The sequence below is a fragment of the Ovis aries genome, chromosome 17 (genome assembly GCF_016772045.2).
Source record: "Ovis aries strain OAR_USU_Benz2616 breed Rambouillet chromosome 17, ARS-UI_Ramb_v3.0, whole genome shotgun sequence".
NCBI lineage: Eukaryota > Metazoa > Chordata > Mammalia > Artiodactyla > Bovidae > Ovis > Ovis aries.
In genome coordinates this window covers 22215503-22230932 of record NC_056070.1, presented here as the reverse complement: position 1 = coordinate 22230932, position 15430 = coordinate 22215503, and positions in this window count along the sequence as shown.

Sequence of the window (15430 nt, the reverse complement as noted above, 5' to 3'; positions counted from 1 at the left end):
GATGATGATTGCAGCCATGAAATTAAAAGACACTTACTCCTTGGAAGAAAAGTTATGATCAACCTAGATAGTATGTTCAAAAGCAGAGACATTACTTTGCTGACTAAGGTCCGTCTAGTCAAGGCTATAGTTTTTCCTGTGGTCATGTATGGATGTGAGAGTTGGACTATGAAGAAGGCTGGGCACCAAAGAATTGATGCATTTGAACTGTGGTGTTGGAGAAGACTCTTGAGAGTCCCTTGGATAGCAAGGAGATCCAACCAGTCCATTCTGAAGGAGATTAGCCCTAGGATTTCTTTGGAAGGACTGACGCTAAAGCTGAAGCTCCAGTACTTTGGCCACCTCATGCAAAGAGTTGACTCATTGGAAAAGACTAATGCTGAGAGGGATTGGGGGAAGGAGGAGAAGGGAACGACAGAGGATGAGATGGCTGGATGGCATCACGGATTCGATGGAAGTGGTTCTGAGTGAACTCTGGGAGTTGGTGATGGACAGGGAGGCCTGGCGTGCTGCGACTCATGGGGTCACAAAGAGTCGGACATGACTGAGCAACTGAACTGACTAACTGACTGATAAGGCTATAAACAATGGAAACAGTGAGAGATGATTTTTTGGAAATCCAAAATCACTACAGATGGTGGCTGCAGCCATCAAATTAAAAGATGCTTGCTCCTTGGAAGAAAAGCTATGACAAACCTAGACAGCTTATTAAAAAGCAGAGATATTACTTTGCCAACAAAGATTCATCTAGTCAAAGCTATGGTTTTTCTAGTAGCCATGTATGGATGTAAGAATTGGACTATAAAGAAAGCTGAGTGCCGAAGAACTGATGCTTTTGAACTGTAGTGTCAGAGAAGACTCTTGAGAGTCCTTTGGACTGCAAGGAGATCCAACCTGTCCATCCTAAAGGAAATCAGTCCTGAATATTCATTGGAAGGACTGATGCTGAAGCTGAAACTCCAGTAAGGTGGCCACCTGATGCAAAGGACCAACTCATTGAAAAAGACCTTGATGCTGGGAAAGATTGAAGGCAGGAAGAGAGGGGGACAATAGAGGATGAGATAGTTGAATGGCATCACCAACTCAAAGGGCTTGAGTTTGAGCAAGCTTGGGGAATTGGTAATGGACAGGGAAGACTAGTGTGTTGTAGTCCCTGTGGTCACAGAGAGCTAGACATGACTGAGCGACTGAAGTGAACTGATAAGGCTATAGCAATCCAAACTGTGTGGTATAGTTGAAAGAATTGACAAATAAAGCCATGGAATAGAATACAGAACCCTAATGCTGACTGACATAAATAGAATCAACAGAGGAAAAAAGCAGTACTATGGAATAAGGATAATCTTTTCCACAATGCGGTTGAAATAACTTTCATATTCAAAACAGTAAGTCTACACACAGACATTACACTAACATTAACTTGAAGTTGATCATAGACCTCATTGTAAACCACAAAACTATAAAACTTCCAGAAGAAAGCATAAATGACCTTGGGTTTGGCAATGACTTTTGAGATGCAACATCATGAAAGAAATAATTGATAAACTAGACTTCATTAAAATTAAAAATGTTTGCTATGAAAGATACTCTCAACAAAATTAGAAAGCAATCCATATCTGGGTGAAAAAATCTGCAAAAAATACATCTGACAAAGGATCATTATCCAAAATGTACAAGAAATGCTTTAAACTCAACGGTAAGAAAGCAACCTAATTTAAAATGGGCCAAAGATCTTAATAGACACTCACCAATGAAGACATTAAGATGACAAATAAGCATATGAAATATTGTATTTCATTAGAGAATTGCAAATTAAAGTCCCACTTGCATATCACTATAGAAAAGTCAAAACCAGTAATACTCATAACACCAAATGCTGGAGAGGATGTGAAGCAACAGGAACACTCATACCTTGCTGGTGGGAATGAAAAGTGTCATAACTACATTGGAACCCAGTTTAGCAGTTTCTCACAAGTCTAAACATACTCTACCATATGATCCAGTAACTGCACTGCTTAGGATTTACTCATATGAATCAAAACTTACAACCACCAAAAAAATTGGTCATGGATATTTATAGCAGCTTTATTCATGATGGCCTAAATTTGAAAGCAACCAAGATATTCTTCAGTAGGTGAATTAATAAATAGCATCCTAATGATGGATTATTATTTGATACTAAAAGGAAATAAGTTATGAATTTGTGAAAAGACACAGTGGACACTTAAATGTATATTTCCCAGTTAAATATATCAATTTGAAAAGGCTACATACACTATGATTCCAACTATGTGGCATACTAGAAAAATAAAAACTGTGAGAATAAAAGATTAGTGGTTGCCAGGGTTTGCAGTGGGGAAATGAATAAGTGGAGCTTAGAAAATTCTTAGGTCAGCAAAAATACTCTGCATCATACCACAATGATGAGAGCATGTCATTATACATTTTTCCAAATCTACTGAATATGCCACACCAAGAATGAACCTCAGTATAAACTATGGACTTTGGGTGATTATAATGAGCCAATGTAGATGCATCAATTATAAGAAATGTGCCATTCTGGCGAGTAAATTTCAGTAATGGGGGAGACTATGCATGTGTGGAGGCATAAACTATATGGGAAATCTGTGTAACTTCCACTTAACTTTGCTGTGAACCTAAAACTGCTCTAAAGTGTTAAATTTTTTAAAAATGATGTAATCACTATATTTAACTCTATTTGGCAGTAGATCATTTTTCTAGATAGAGCAGAGTATTTTCAAAATGAACATATGATTATTGTAGCATAGGTTGCAGTTTACATTCCCTAGAAAGGGCTATTGATGCTTATTTGATTTTGAGATAGTTATTAAATAGTATTTTGTACATTCAGAAACACACAAAGAAACACATGTGCACATACACACACACTTTGGACACATTTAAGTATATAATTACTCTTATCAGGTAAATTTATTAATCATACTCATAAACAGCAGATAATTAATATGTTAATAGTACTGTCTCTGGGTTAAACAGAAAAGAGAAATCATGGCAAATGAATTTGTGTTGCTTAAATATATTTAGTTAAATATATTTACTTCCTTGGAACATAGATTTCTTCACTTGTTATGCAGACCAGTAATATCCAAGAGAAATTAGATATATAAAATATTACAACTTTAGTACTCATTTCATTTCACAGAACTTACTATATTTTTGGCCATTACAAATTGAAAGGTGGTACTTTATAGAGATATAGATATTGAACACAGAATACCTTAAAATATTTTACTATTTTAAATTAGTAATGAGGGTAATTATGTTTTATATTTTTATTATTCTATGATTTGCACTGAATGTTGGAAGTATTAACAAAACTTTTATATATCATGTTAAATTTCACTTTACATAAATAACACCAAGCAATAATTAAGTGGTGTTGGGTGATGAAAAAATTTAAAATGACAGAAGAGTTTTCTTCTCCATGCATATTTTACTATCAATAGTGACTTATCCTTTGCACTTTCCTGCAATTTACACTGCACTTGACTTTAAAATTTTCAGGTCTAAAAGTAAAAGCTATTTACTTTTAAATATCTAGGGTATAATTGTATGAAATGTAAATTATGCCATAATTTTCTTTCTTTAAACATTATCAGATGACCTGGGGCTAAATTAGAATAGCAAAGTGGTGGACCATTTTGACATTTAATATACAAGGGAAAAGTTTAACCTAAAGTAAAAAATAAAAGATAGTCTAATAAAATTGTCCATAATGGGCTTTGGATTGCTAATCTGTCTAAAGAGTACTTTTTATTAAAGCAAAGATAGAATAATATAAACTGTGCTGCAAAGAATAAATGATGCTTCTGACTATATTAATGCTCTATCTTGCCTTTATTTGAAGTAGCCTAGTGTATTTTTCTTCATGTTAAAAATACCAAGCATTATTCAGATTTCTAGAGTTTTGAAAGTACCTAGCTAAGCTTATATTCTTTCTGAGGAAAGCTTATCTTACAGAATTGATGATGGAAAAGGAAATTAACACATTTTAGAAGTGCTAAGATTGAAAGCCAGGAGGCTTTGATTACAGCACTTCCACAGGACTGGGGAAACCGACTCTTGGAGGGCACAAACAAACCTTGTGCACATTAGGACCCAAGAGAATGGAGTAGTGTATCCACATGGAGTCAGACTCGCCTGTGAGTATTCAGGAGTCTCCAGAGGCATGGTCGACAGTGGCCTGATGCAGGGTCAGGGGATCTGAATACAACAATCCTGGGACTCATAGGGCATGCTGGCACAAGTCCTTTTGAAGGAGGTCACAATTACGCCTACCATAGTTTGGCCTCAGGCCAAACTACAGGGAGCCAATATAGCCCCACCTATCAGCAGAAAATTTTGTATTAAAGATTTACTGTGAGCATGGCCCCACCCATTAGAACAAGACCTGGATTTCCCCCACAGCCAGTCCCTCCTATCAGGAAGCTACCACAGCCTCTTATTCTTATCCAACAGAGGGCAGGCAGGAACCAGAGGTCAAGTTGCCAACATCCATTGGATCAGAAAAAGGCAAGAGAGTTCCAGAAAAATATCAACTTCAGCTTCATTGACTATGCTAAGTCCTTTGACTGTATGGATCATAGCAAATTATGGAAAATTCTTTAAGAAATGGGGATACTAGACCACCTTACTTGCCTTCTGAGTAATCTGTATGCAGGTCAAGAAGCAAGTTAGAACTAGACATGGAACAAAGGACTGGTTCCAAATTGGGAAATGAGTACATCAAGGCTGTATATTGTCACCCTGCTTATTTAACTTACATGCAGAGTACATCATAGGAAATGCTGGGCTAGATGAAGCACAGGCTGGAATCAAAATTGCTGGGAAAAATATCAATAACCTCCGATATGCAGATGGCACTACCCTTAAGGCAGAAAGCAAAGAGGAACTAAAGAGCCTCTTGATGAAAGTGAAAGAGGAGTGAAAATGTTGGCTTAAAACTCAACATTCAAAAAACTAAGATCATGGCATCCAGTCCCATCACTTTATGGCAAATAGATGGGGAAACAGTGGAAACAGTGGCTGACTTTATTTTTGCGGGCTCCATAATCACTGTAGATGGTGACTGCAGCCATCAAATTAAAAGACACTTGGTCCTTGGGAAAAAAGTTATGACCAACCTAGACAGCATATTAAAGAGCTGAGACATTACTTTACTGACAAAGGTCCATCTAGTAAAAGATATAGTTTTTCCAGTAGTCACCTATGGATGTGATATTTGGAAAATTAGAATATGAGTGCCAAAGAATTGATGGTTTTGAGCTGTGGTGTTGGAGAAGACTCTTGAGAGTCCCTTGGACTGCCAGGAGATCAAACCAATCAATCCTAAAGGAAATCAATCCTGAATATCCATTGGAAGGACCAATGCTGAATCTCCAATACTCTGACCACCTGGTGAGAAGAACTGACTCATTGGAAAAGACCCTGATGCTGGATAAGATTGAAGGCAGGAGGAGAAGGGGACAATAGAGGATGAGACGGTTGGATGGCATCACTGATTTAATGCACATGAGTCTGAGAAATCTCTGGGATTTGGTGATGAACAGACAAGCTTGGTGAGCTGCGTTCCATGGGTTCAGAAAGAGTCACACAGGACTGAGTGACTGAACTCAACTGAAGATTTAATCTTTTGTGTAATAATTTCAGAAAAGATTAATTGCCAAAATTCAAATGCACAGACAGGACTCAGAAATTAAAAAATACTCAAAACTCAATTTATCCCCAAAATACTTTATTTCAAGAAATTAAGTGTATAATTTGCATTTATGGTTTCTAAAACTACATATATTACAAACACCAGTTCTGCAGCATAAAAATGAATACAAATGACAAGGAAGAAAATCATAAAATCTTACTTTATTTTTACAATTAAATTCAACCTATAAAATAAACTGTATCCCCATTTTAAAACTGAAATTTTAATATCTAATAAAAAATCAGTTTCAATATTTACTTATGACAAAAATCACTATGTGAAATCTGACTTTAAATACAAACTTTATTTTAATACATTTATAATTCAAAGTCAAATAGAATGCAGTTTATCTATGTAAAAATGGACTTCACTCTAAGTGCTAAAAAGGCATGGTTCAAAGTTCATTATCTAATCACAGTATTTGAGCTCTGGTAAGGGAATTTTAAGTACACTGGATACGGTAAGTAATATTTAGTAATTTAGGATGACTCTTGTACTCTTGAGTCTTATTGGGTAAATATTATTTCTAGCTGAGTTTTTGGATTTTCTTCTTAAAAAATAGACCCAATTACTTCATAAAATAGCCTTAGGCTTTTTTCTACCTGAAGACCTTCACAAAAATACCAGGCCATTATGGGACTCTATTATCCCACTTTTTCTTTATAAGTCAATATCAAGATTTGCCCAAGTATCTATTTGTACTGCCCCAGATTCAGCTAGGCTTCTATATTATACACTCTCCAAACAACATGTGGTTATCCTAGGTGGCACTTATAAAATTATTTTAATAATTTCTATTAAAATAGACTATTTCTGTAATTTTTCCAATGTAACTCTAAGCCCCACGACAGTAGAGACTTCTTTTTTCTAGCTCTGCATCTATCACTAATGCAAACATTTACTACCTACCACCAACTTTGGCCAGAACTATTTGACTTGTTTCAACATAGCTCTGATTTTAATCAGTTATGAATAACTTTATATATGACCATATACATCTACAACCATTTTCAACTATTTTTAGCTTAACTGAATGAGATTTTATTCCAAAACAATTCAAAAGTTGCTATAAATCTTGGTTTATAATTTGACTACATGATGAAGTTCTTATGCCATCAGAATTCAGTGTGAGTAAAAATATATAGAAACTGAGATTAGCATTCAGTACTGATGAAAACTACCAAATTATTTAAAATTCTGAAATGGCTTTTGACAGTCAAGTAGTATAGAGTCCCAAATTCAGATTCTTTGCTGCCTCTAAGCAGTGTAGTCAATCTCCCTTGACTGTGCTTAGACTTATTCTACAAAACTTATCTTAAATGTCTCCTTTAAATAGCATTTTCTGCAAATATCACTGCCCAAGGCCTGCCCCAGAGCTGATCACTCCCTCTTGTTCATCACCTTTTATCTAATTTATAGCCATGCTATCCTCTTATAAAAGTTATTGCAAAGAATTCTATCTTTTTGAGTATACCTGCTTCTTGTGTTACACATTGCTGTATTAAGAACTGGGATAGGGTTTTATTCAATTCTGTATCCTTGGTAAACCTCTTATCTTGCTAAGTAGAGACTTTACTATTCTGTGTTTTGAGGAAATAAAAAAGAGGTTATATAAATCAATTTATGGGGTAAACATGAATATTATTACCATTTATTTATCAGAATGCTTTTGGATTTCATGCTTTACTATTAATGGTGGTATCTTGTCCTACTCTAATTCAATTAGAGTGAAATGCAGTATGTTTTCAAAGATGTATTCATTCCCCTGTTTGACAATAATATGAACCTTATTCAAGCAATTTAATTTAATTTTAACTGCCATATCTCAGTAGTTCTAACAGTAAACAATTAAATGGATGAGGCTTTGTAGAGTAACATAATGAAGAACCCAATCTAGACTACAATAAACAGTTTTCTTAGCAGGGATTGGAGAGATGAGGTTTCATCTCCTACAATATCTCAGATAGGAAACTTACTTTCTATTTACCAAGTTCTTACTCATCCTGCAAACAATAGGGCTGTGTCAATTGGAAGTTATCGTATAATGAATGGCACTAAAACTGCTTTTATCATCAGGCTTCTCCCCATTACATGTTAAGTTGACAACTCCCCATTTTGTTATACATGACAACTTGCTCACCAGGTTTTATTACTCCTTTTTTGAGCTTATGAGCAGGTCTTTGGAATCTTCTCTGCTATCCTTTAAATCACAGTGCTCCATAGAAGCCTCTTTCTAGGTTAAAATTAAAAGAATATAGTGATTTATCTAATATTATATTTTAGTGCTTTTGATTTGTATAATAATTTTCTTTGAAAATCTTCACAATTTTATTTTCAGTTAATGACAAATATAGTTCAAGTATTTAAGTGAGACAATTTTATAACATTAACTTGCAATTTAAGTATATATTAACATTAATTGTTATTTTAAAAAGTGAATTTCACTATTTCTTTTTATTTTACACTACTAAATTTAATAAAATGTTATTGTCTTCATGTTTCATATTTCTATTAATGATACATATTTAGTAAGGTAAGAAAATACTTGAATTCATTTCAAATACTTCTTCACATTTAGTTGTGGTTTTAAGAAAAATTAAATAGCTTGCTTTAAATTTTTTTCTCAAAAACTATTTTTAAACAATGCAATGAGGTAACTTTCTAATGTGACTGCATATAGCTTATTTGAGAGACTTAGAAAACGAATAACAGAAAGTCTACATCAACTTTTTATTCAAGACATTATCCAATATGTTGACTGCCATTCACTGATAATGTCACAAATAATTCTGTTACCTACCACTGGCTTCCATTCAGGTCTGTTATTACTTACTCTCACATTCTGCAACCACTTATTATATAATTCAGTGGAGAGTAACCAACACATTTGAAAGCTTTCCCTTTCACCTCACCCTTTGATTGACAGAATTTCTGGTTTCTATTAGGAGTGGACTCATTTGTATGTAAAGTATTCTGTAACATCCAATTGCTTGCATAAAAATTTAAAACAAACAAGAATCAATGCAATTTTGTCCTAGTTTCAACTGACAAGTACTGGATGCTATACATACTGAGAAAATTCTCAGAGGACTTTGCAAGTGTGACGGTTTTTAAAGTATTTAGTAATACGTATCTGAACTAAAAACAAAAGAAATATTTTTTAAAAGGAAATATCAATAATAGTGGCATCTTGGATTATTTGATTTTGAGGCTTGAAGGTAAACATAATTCAAATGAGAGGCAGATGAATTTATGCCTCCAGCTGTACCTCTGCACATTAAACTGCATTTTTTTTTTTTAACATGGCAGCAAAGGGTTAGATGCCTACTGGTTATATAGTTAAATAACACAATCTATATTCACAGCTTGCAGATAGCAGAGCTAGATCACAGAAACCATTCACTTTCTAGTATTTAATGTTTCCTTTTTGCAGTCTTTTTATATTGTTGAGGCTTAGGAAGTGTGCTGCACTTTTCATTCTAGCAAACAAGGGGCTCGTTGAAAATAACTGCAAACCATGCTGTATTACTAAAACAACAGAAGGAAAATCTTAAATATTAAAACAATGTGCACCTTGACAATTTTTGTCTGTTGTAGAAGTAACTAAAAATTGTTATAGTTCCTTTTGTCAAAATTATTTTAACTAAAAAAGGTTAGAATTGGACCCATAATAGCAGTAGATAATATGGTCTTTAAAGTTCTGAAATGTAATGACTATGAGAATAAGCTGAAACTTTCTTTGGTTTGGGAAGGACACATTCAACAAAATAGCATTAATATAATTGTTTGTGCTGTGCTTGAATATATAATTTATTACACATTTAGCCATTTGGACAGTCTTCAAAAATGTGGTGATACATTGTGGGAAGCAGCAGTGACTGACTTTAATAACTAATTAATTGAACTGCAGAAACTGAGCAAGGCTTAACCTCCAATATAGATTCTCAAATGGGGTATGAGGTAATACAAAGATCAATTGGATATATTGTAAAAATATTATTAAAGAAAATATACTCAGAGTGCTTTAAGTATTTCAGCTGGTGCCTTCTAAACAATAATTTGGGAAACTCCTTGGCAGTCCAGTGGTTAGGAATCTATGCTCACTGACAAGGGCCTGGGTTCAAACCCTGGTCAGGGAACTAAGATTCCATAAGCTGCACAGTGCAGCCAAAAATAAAAAAAAAATAAGTAAACCATAATGAGCCTAATTTCAGATTATTGAAAAGGTTATTTTCATGTCAGTTAAACCACAGACCACTCTCTAGCCATGTGTTTGTGAGTATAAAACATTGAGGAGCAACTGTGATGAAGTTATCATGACTTTTGACTAGTAAACAATGCTCTGAAGAAGGAACTAAAACTGAATTTTTCCATCTATGAAAGTAGGAAGGTGGTTTCCCAGGTGGTTCAGTGGTCGAGGAGGAGACACAGGTTCAAACCTTTGGTCAGAAGGATGCCCTGGAGGAGGAAATGGCTATCCAGTCCAGTATTCTTGCTTGTTAAACTCCATGAACAGAGGAGCCTGGTGTGCTACAGTCCATGAAGTCTCAAAGAGGTGGACTCAGCTGGTTACAAACACACACACACACACACACACACACACACACACACACACATTGCCATCTAGGTATTTATGAGTTGCCTGAGTTCATTATGTTGTCCAGAAATAATTGCGACATTCCTCTCACTGTGCTGTTTGTTTTGGAAGCTCTCTAATTATCATGATCACCATGGAAAAATAGTTCAGGATTTATAATTCTATCAAATCCACTGATTAGGTGGAGCTAGGTTGTCAAGTGCCAAATCCTTCATGCTTAGGTATCAAATCATAATTTTTGAGCAGTTTATTTTCAAACCTTGAAACTTAATTAGTCAAAAGATCTAAATGTAAAATATGTGGAAAATAGAACTGAGAGCTCATAATTTTATTTTTTTACCATTTTGGTAGGATATCCTCCTTACCAATTAGGTTTTCTCTGCCTGGCATTGAATAATTGGAGAATGCATGCATGCTAAGTCGCTTCAGTCATGTCTGACTCTTTGTGACCATATGGTCTGTAGCCCGACAGGCTCCTCCGTCCTGGGATTCTCCAGGAAAGAATACTGGAGTGGGTTGCCATGCCTTCCTCCAGGGGATCCTCTTACCCCAGGGATAGAATCTGCATCTCTTATATCTTGTGCAGTGACAAGTGGGTTCTTTACCACTAGCAGCACCTGGGAAGCCCTATTGGAGATCAACTTTTGCCATTTTTTTATTCATCCTGAATTTAAAAAAAAAAATTCAAAATCACCTAAAATATGTTGATATTGTGCTCAAGTAATGTTCCAATTGTGAAGCAAGGTGATTATACAATAGATACAGTTGGAGGAAAGAAATAGTAGTGATATGTAACTTTTAATTTACACACAACTCATTTAAATATTTAAATTATTTAAAGTAAGACTGGATAAGCAAACAGTCACTATCATAAAATATTTTAGTTAAAAATTTAAAAAAAACACAATTAATTGTTTCTAAGTGCCCTTAAGAACTTACAGAAAGAAAATTATAAGCTCGGTGCTTCAAACTTCAAGATTAAAGGCTTGAGTAAAGAACAAGAAAGCATCTATGATTCTGCTAAATAACCATTATTTCCTGTGGCTCCAAGGCTGCTAGTTCTACAAACCCAGAATCTAATCCTGTGAGTGGCTGAATTACAACATAAATAAAATTCATAACTTCATAGAGTCTATTATTATAAAAATAGGACGTTTATTGAGAAATAATGAGATCTTGAAAATCGGAATGGGGCATATGGGTAGAATCTCTTAAAGCTGGAGACACTGAACTTCCAAATTCTTTTTGATTCTTTGAGGAATGTAGGTCCTCTTTGTTTGAAAAAATATTTAATTGCCTTCCCTGAGGCAATTGTCTGTAGGAGACCTCTGATTATCTGTAGGATCCATTCCTATACTGCCTCCAGACAAAGAACAGAATCAACTACCACCATGTCCCAGAGGGAAAGGTAAAGTGTGACCCACAAAAGTGCTCAACACACTCCAAAAATGACGTGATTATGTTAAGTGACAGCAACAGAAATGTGGAACAAATGATTTGGGATGGATCCTGAGAGTGTTGTGTTGCTGCTGCTGCTAAGTCACTTCAGTCGTGCCCGACTCTGTGCGACCCCATAGATGGCAGTCCACCAGGCTCCCCCTTCCCTGGGATTTTCCAGGCAAGTGTACTGGAGTTGACTGCCATTGTCTTCTCCAGTGTGATGTTAGGATGAAAGAAATACAGTGTTCTATCAAGCTGCAGTTATTGACAGAGAGACAAGGCATTTTAGGTTTACTGTGTTAGCTAGTTGAATAAGAATGACTTTAACACTCTGGAATTTTGAGTGAAATCTAGACTCAAAGGAAACCTGTATTAAAAGAAATTAAATTGTCGGAAATTCCTTGATTTTCAGAGGAGTAGAGACTTTGAATGTTAGATTTATCATACAACACCTCCAAACTATGTCTTGGAAAAATCCAGATTCTACTGCTTCATCAATACTTTGGTAAATATATTTGTCAGGTGAGTCCCTACATTCTTAAAACTCTTGATCAATTCTTGCCTGTTGGCCAGAAATCATAGTGAAAAACTCTGTCATTGAATTATCCTACTTCTTGAATTTAATTCAAGATCAGCACCAGGACGGCAAGGGCCTAGAAGCAGTACTTAATTGTTTAAGATTAAGTCGTTGTGATTTCTTTAATGGTACGTGCAAGCAGTAGCGATAAATAATTTGACCTACAGAAGTGGATATTAGCCAACAGATCATGATGTCCCTAGAACTGAAACAGATGGGCATCTTACTGAGCTTTTCCTGATTTATATAAGTGGAAAAGCTCTAGATCTGTTGAACAGAAGTATAACTAAATCAATGCAATGCAATTCACAGTCTCTCAAAATAGTCCCAGATTTAAGGCAATTCTCAGCACAGAGATTCTTGAATGAAGAGGAAGCCTAGTCCTCTTGAGGAAGTACCCTGCTAACTGACTTTGAATGTTAGATTTATCATACAACACCTCCAAACTATGTCTTGGAAAAATCCAGACTCTACTGCTTCATCAATACTTTGGTAAATATATTTGGTTAAAAAAAAAATTATAAATCCTTTCTCAACCTTTCCCTGAGAGATCTAACATAATTTTCCAGGGGAGTTGTGTACTGGGAAAGGGAAAATAATCAGAATATTTGTGGATACCTGATGCTGGCTCTAAACTGAGAGCCCAAATGCCACTGTAGTCTACCAGTTAGAGACTTACAGAAGTCAGGCAGTCAAAAAGTTTGATTTGGGTCTAGCTTACCTGAGCCACTGAATGCAACCTGTGGTTATTTCTCAGTTTTGTAAGACATAGTTAAAATAAATATACCTAGAAACTGACAGAGTTCCCTGATCCACTGAGTGGAAATGATTTGCAGTAAGACCAGTTAGAAGCTATCATACCTGCCTCTGTTCATTAAAACAGACAATCAAACTGTTAGGTAGTTAGAATAGGAAAAATGAGTCCAGAATGGTGGTGTCTAAAGCACAAAAAAGGGAAAAGCCCACGAAAATGGAACAAAGGAAGGTCCAAGGACCAGAGTGAGAACCTCAGGTAAAACAAACAGCCCTCCTGGCTGGCCCAATTTACATAGGGCAGGCTCAGGGGGAGGAGAAAAAAGAAAAAAAAAAACAAACATAAAAAGAGGAGCCAAATTGAGCGGGAGTTCGGGCTTCGCTTCTTTTCTTTTGGGTTGGCCCACCCTCACACCTTGAGGATGTATTTTCCTTTGCTTGCCAAATAAAACTGGGTTGTAACACAGAGCTGTAACACCTGTCCATCTGTCACTTCAAATTTTTGCAGTGGTGAGACAGAATTGGGGAAGTTACACACTCCCCTGACAAAACGTAATATACTGTGCTACTGTAGGGATTACAAAGATTGTGTCACAATCAAGATGGAGAGGAAGTGAATCTTTTCATAAATTCATTTAACTCCTCTCCATGACCTGTGCAGACGTCAGAGAGATTTTGGAGAATGACAGTTTCAATACTGGACCAAATTATGCTTCATGAGTCAGGTTCTATACTCTTGCTTTCTAGCTCTGTGAAGCTGTTTGGTTTCTAACACACTTCCAGGCTGAGTTTCATTTTTCCATAGATGGGAACTCACTATATGATTTTGCTGAAAATGACTGAGGTTTGAAATGTTGCTTGCAATTAAAATAACCCCATTTAGAGAACATTCTAACAGAAACTGTTTCTTTGCTCCCTTATGAACCTTGTTAGCATTCTCAAATGATAGAATCAAATTATAACACCTTTCCATAATTATGTGAATACCTTCTCTATTTGTGTGTTGGATGGTATTACCTTTGGGATTTAATTTCTATCCTCAAGAAATGTGTACATTTTATATAGACACACAGACACACATATGCGCAAAACCAAATGCAAGATTATGGTTGTGGGTTCTCTCAAGGAGAGACTAGGATGTGGTGGGAAGGACAAGGGAGCATACCTTATCTCAAACTGATAGAAAATTCTCCCAGGTGACAAGAAGCACTGTGTCACATGTTGGAGGGGACTACTGAAACTCAACTCTCTATGATCTCAAAGGTGACATTCTTATTTGTGTATTTAAATTGGCTAAAAACATTTGGTTCACAATTGTTAAGAGTTAAACAAAGGAAAATAGGTTAAAAAGCAATCTCTCCTGTGAGAGAAGGAAAGAGAGAGTAAAGAATATCTTGGCAAAGTGTAATGTGGAAGTAGGAGCCCAGAAGAAAAACTAGTTTCTCTAAACGAGACAGCAAGAAAACCTGCCAGAGACACACAGGGGAAATATGCCAAGATAACATATTTTCTCTGAGGGAAACAGAGTCTGTGAGGAAAAACAAATTGAAATTGGGGAAATAACTAAAAATAAAATCTGAAAAAGTAAGGATATAAAAGGTAATGAGCACAAGACAGAGGGGAGAAAAAAAAGTGAGATTTCATTTATATACAGATAGTTGCCTTTATTTGAACATATGTGATAAGAAGTTTTCTTCTAAAATAATATTGGTAACAAAAAGATTTTAGCTATTTGTGTGTATGACTGTTAGTATTTTCTTGCTATATAATGAGTTATTGATGAGGAGGATAACAATATGCTTATTATGAATCACAAATTGGTATTAGATTTAAGATTCAGATAGTAGCAGTGTAAAGTCCCAATAGTGACTAGCCTGTAAACAATGCACTTTTTGTGTGGGGAATATGGTCTTAACATTATGAGATCAGCTTTTTCTGTTTATTTAACAAGATCACCTTGTTACTTTAAAGTAAAGTATATAAATGAATAATTTGACAAAAAAGAAACCTTCTGAATTATGACAGGATAAAATACAGTGTGAAAACTTTAATATCTAGCATTTTTTAAAAATGAAAAGTTGTATGAATAGTTGCACTTCCAAAATGACAAACCTAAATTCCCTCTAAAATATTGGAAATTTTTCTTACAACATATTAGAACAACTAAGACAGTAGAGATGACAGTTGTTTTCCCCAAAATAATTCTTATTCTTGTGGATTATTTATAATTGAGTACATAGTTTCATCAAAATATATTTTATTAATATGGGAAAATAGTAATTTTTCACTTCACTGTTATGAGAATTGGTGAAGTCATATAAGC